A 5,583-nucleotide genomic window follows, 5' to 3' on the forward strand; every position below is an offset into this window, starting at 1 on the left:
TTTCAATCATTTTGTGGTCAATTTGTGTCTTTTTTTGGTCATATTGTGTCTTTTTTGATCATTTTGTGGTCAATTTGTGCGTTTTTTGGTCATTTTGTGTCTTTTTTTAGTCATTTTGTGTTTTTTTGGTAATTTTGATTCTTTTTTGATCATTTTGTTTCCTTTTTTTGGCTGATCTGAACTGTGCGTGTGAGATTGTGTTCAGTCAGTGGGGGTCGCGGACAATATGCATGTTAAATTGGGGGTCGCGACTCAAAAAGGTTGAGAACTACTGCCTTTTCGGACAACTCATGAGGTAACCATGGAGATACTGTGTTTCCTGTGCTACTTTCAACAAAACAATCGCACCTATTTCATGAATAGGGCAATACTTGCAAGGGCATTCTTCACTCAGTTTGATGGTGTTGCCAGTATGAGGTCAACAATGTACCCATGAGCACAGTTCTGGGCCTCTGGAGGCTACAGCCTCTTGATATGTCTGCATCAACGCTACTGATTGTCATTGTATCAGTGACAATATGATTCTAACATGTGACAAGCTGCAGTTGCACAGTATGACAGAGCATGCTGTAATCCAGAGCACCACGGGGCTTTTATCCCTCTCAGAGCAGCACTTCAGGCCGATATGCTGTAACTGAACCTCCTAAGGCACCCGACCTGGGTCGAGTCATCACAGGAATTAAATTAGTTGTGTCATAAAAGCACACAGTTAATCGTTTCTTATGAGATTGGCATGCTTTGCCCATTTGGTGGGGTGGGGGCATGATCATATTGTGAAACACTGAGAAGTTATTGGATCCATTTCACGGGAAACAATTCAACCAACCAGGTGATCTGCAGCTGTTTATTTAATGGACGATATCACAATGGAAATACAATCCAGTGAGGGATTTTACTGCATTATATTTAACTGTAATCCATGTAAGGGATGCACTATTAACAAGAGCAATTCATCTTAATTAACCCATAAGAACCCAAACCCAGTTATCCTTTAAGAATGTGTTCTATAAGTGGACCACATAAAACACATTTCTGATGTTTTCAACAAAAAAAATACTATCCCTATAAGTGTCAAAGATCTGTGATGTGACATAAATGTTACAATGGCTGTTTATGGTATTTATGTTTATAATACTTAACTACTAGACACCTTTTCTGCTTACAGAGACACAAATTTGCCTTTTTCTTTTGCATCTCACAATTTTGATAAATGTTGTAGAGATACAAAAGAAAAAGGTTGTTATTTGTTACAAATTGTTATTTGTTTTTATTTATTATTAATTTATTATTATGTTACTTAAAAACAAATCTGAAAAATTATTTGTTGTTAAACTGCACTATTAATGTCACAATTTTGATAAATGTTGTAGACATTAATAGTGCTGTTTAACAACAAATTATTTTTCAGATTTGTTTTTAAGTAACATAATAATAAATCAATAATAAATAAAAACAAATTGACCATTTGCCTTTTTGTTTGCATCTCAATAACATATATCAAAATTGTGACTTTAATTTGTTCAGGAAATATGGTCAGAACAAGTTAAATGCAATACAGGACAATGTGTTTAAACTTAGCCTAAAAAAAAAAAAGCTTTTTGAAATTAGCTACTTCTTCACATTTCTGTTTCCAGTCACAGCCACATTTTGGAGAAGTCACTTCCTGTCACAGTCACATGACCACCACACCAGGGTGTTGAGTATGTGTCACTTAGGCATTTAATGAGTTAAAGTCAAACATAAAGCTGAATATGGGAGATTATAGAAGATTTAAAGTGTTTGTTACCGGGTGTCACCATGGGTTCTTATGGGTTAAAATATCAGATGACATCATTACTTTAACAAAACAATATAGATGTTGTTACATTGTTGCAAAGGTGTGTTCCGATCAAATGCGAAGCAGATTTTCGGTTCGCAAATATGGCCGGTTTTACCTCTACAGATACCACATACCTTAGCGACGTTCATTTCCGACGGAAATAACCTCTACTGATGCCTTATACCTGTTGGTAAAGTCCCAGAAACACCAGAAAGTTTGTCAAGACTGTCCTTTCCCGAAATACGAGCCCATGTGTTGAACAGCAACTTATCAAGACCCATGTTATAGTTAGTGGCGCCCCTTAGTGCAGCTATTCTCAACCTTGGCGTCCTGACCCCAATTGGGGTCGCGACATGATTTCTGAGGGTCGCCAAATCATTTTGGAAGTCAGCTCTGTCTCCACTGTGTTAAAATGTTCATGTGTTAATGTTGTTGTTAATGTTTTAGTCATTTTGGTCATTTAATGTCTTTTTTGGTAATTTTGTGTCTCTTTTGTTAATTTTGTGTCTTTTTTTTGATCATTTTGTGGTCAATTCGTGTCTTTTTTGGTCATTTTGTTTCCTTTTTTTGGTCATTTTGTGTCTTTTTTAGTCATTTTGTGTCTTTTTTAGTCATTTTGAGTCTTTTTTTGGTCATTTTGTTTCTTTTTTTTGGTCATTTTGTGTCTTTTTTGGTCATTTTGTGTCTTTTTTTGGTCATTTTGTGTCTTTTTTGGTCATTTTGTGTCTTTTTTTAGTCATTTTGTGTCTTTTTGTGGTCATTTCGTTTCTTTTTTGGGTAATCTGAACTGTGCGTGTTCAGTGAGCGGGGGTCGCGGACAACATGCATGTTAAATTGGGGGTCGCGACTCAAAAAGGTTGAGAACTACTGCCCTAGTGGGCCAGTGGGCAGGAAGCCAAGGTGGAAGCGAGGATACGAAGTATGAAGAATGAAAAAGTTATCTTAGGGTGGATGAGTGAAAAAAATCACAGAATTTTAACCCAGGATACTGGTTCGTTTCCTATGTGAAAACAAAAGTAAACAATGTTATTTGAAGTAATGTAACTTAACATCCATGTGTACATTAATTTTACATTTTTAACTAACTTTTATAATGCATAAACATGTACTTTTGCCCTAACCTTTAGGTAGTTTTTTGCAAAAACCTGAACCAAACTGTGACCGTTACATGTACGTATGAGGTCATGTTGATCTCCTGTAATCTGTACGGGCGCTTATTTTGGAAACGCTCCTGTGGGATTTGAAAGTTGGAAAGTGACATATGAGGTTGTATGGTTTGGAGGACTTTTGAGTTTTCTTCCACATCTGATTTTCAGTGATGTCAGGAAAATCTTGATGCTTAAATAAGCATTACCATCGACTTTGTTTGTAATCGATCTGCGCAAAAAATTTGCTTCGCATTTGTCTGAACTCCTGAACACACCTTAAAGGTATACTATGCAGGAATTTTTGCTTATTGGTAGTAAACAAAACATTAAAACTTGTCCCCTCTGCCCTGGCTCAGTGAAAGCAAAACCCCAGATTCATTATTGCTTTGGAACAAGTTTTTTTCAGTATTGTGTCCACAATTTTTGTAGCTTTGTAGCCAAAGCGTGATGTCCCAAAATTATTTTAACATTGGTGGCAGAGGTGGAAAAAGTATTCAGATCTCTTACTTAAGTAAAAGTACGAATACCACACTGTGAAATTACTCCACTACAAGTAAAAGTCCTGCATTCAAAATGTACTTAAGTGAAAGTACAAAAGTATCAGCATCAAAATGTACTTAAAGTATCAAAAGTACTCGTTATGCAGAATGGAGCCGCTCAGATTATTTTATATATTCCAAATATTATATTAGATTATTATTAATGATGCATTTCTCAAGGTAGGGCTCATATTGACTACTTAATATTCTGTTATGAGGTTTATTTTAAAAATTGTCTAATCACCTAAATTTAGTGTTTTTTTTATGTTAAACCTCAACCTGTAAAGTAACTAAAGCTGTCAGATAAATGTAGTGGAGTAAAAAGTACAATATTTGCCTCAAAATGTAGTGAAGTAGAAGTATAAAGTGACATAAAATGGAAATACTCAAGTACCTCAAAATTGTACTTAAGTACAGTACTTGAGTAAAAGTACTTTGTTACTTTCCACCACTGATTGGTGGTCTCTTAAGATACAGACACACACTAATAGTGGGTCACAAGTGATGATGGAGGCTTTTGTATGAGTCAATGATGTGTTTATATATAAATTAGGAAAATCCTGCATAGTATACCTTTAAGAAATTAAGGACTTAACTTCATATATAATACAAAAATATAATGGGGAAATGCTAGGTAATATACCTAATCTCAGCCAGATATTAACCTAGTAAAGTATCTTGTATTGGTTATTGATGCATCCCTATGCTATATACATAAAATGAGCAGATAGCTAGATGTGTAGTGTGTTTTTCAGAATGGTAGCTAGCTAACTCTCAGGAAGCTGTGAACACAGTATTGTATTAAAGGCTCATTATGGAAATAATCAACACAGTCAAGTCGGATTAAAGCATTTTTAGTCAATGCTCTTATAATGTGATCATGGTCAAATGGCACATTACAGCGTGTCTTGCTGGTGAGATTTCAGTTTGACACATTTTTGTACAGTAGTTGTTTTTTTCTTGTACTGCGCCTTTAAGACAATATGAAAACAGCCCTTATGCTGAATCTAATGATGCTGACCATGCAGGCTCTGCACAGACCTTAGCCTACATCTATCAACTATCTTACGGTAGGAGTGGTGGGCCCTCATTTAAGAAAAGTTTCTTTCACTTTTACCTTGACGTAACCTTGCAAGCATTTGAAAAAATAAAATTGACACTTCTGAAAAAGTATCTACAAACCTCATCCATTTGGTATTGCAAGAAATATGTTTTGAAATGTACATGGTCATTTGAGAAAATCAGTGCACTTGCTAAGTCATCAGCATGGTGATTTTTCTTTTTTTTTTATATATCTAATGGTATAAATTGCGGTAATGTCTCTCATATAGTATATATTGTGATTTAGACATCTACTATAGTGCATCATTCATTTGGGAATTCTTTCATGGGCCCAGGACATACTTACAACGAATCTACGAAAACGGAAATAACAAAGAAAAAAAGCCCTGAGGCCTACGTCAGGCTTCCAAGCATCATTACCCGTGTGATCATTGGTTTGGTCTCCTCTCCGGGTATTTTGTTCCTGAGGACTTGACGATGAACTGAAAAATACCTTAACAAGGAACTGACAATACCTTAACCCTGATGAGCACATATTTGTACCACTCCAGGTGCCTCTAAGAACTCTTGATTTAATTCAGATGTGGTGCAGAACCAGCAAAACAAGTAGTGACACTGTAGTTTTTTCTACTAAAGACTACATACTCTGTCTGAGCTCTGATGCTAGTCGGGTTTTACTGCAGAATTGAGGTCAATTCAGTTTCAAGTCGAAGAATTCAAACTAAAACGATTTAAGAATATTTTTCCCCCAGTTATTTAACTTGATTTGGGGAGATATTTTGATATGTATAAAAAAAAAACAACACTTGATTTTCCTTTATTTTTAGTTTGATTAGACTCCAACGCTGAATTCACCTCAATCTTGAATCACATGAAGGCATGAAAAAGAAAGAAAAGTGCATAAAAGGACACAGAGTCGATGAGAAATCATTTCCAATTTCGAGCAGCAAACAAAATGTTTGTTGTCTATGTAAATGCCATTGATATGTCAAGGATTTCATCATGGTTTTTATCA

The sequence above is a fragment of the Centropristis striata genome, chromosome 5 (genome assembly GCF_030273125.1).
Source record: "Centropristis striata isolate RG_2023a ecotype Rhode Island chromosome 5, C.striata_1.0, whole genome shotgun sequence".
Classification (NCBI taxonomy): Eukaryota; Metazoa; Chordata; class Actinopteri; order Perciformes; family Serranidae; genus Centropristis; species Centropristis striata.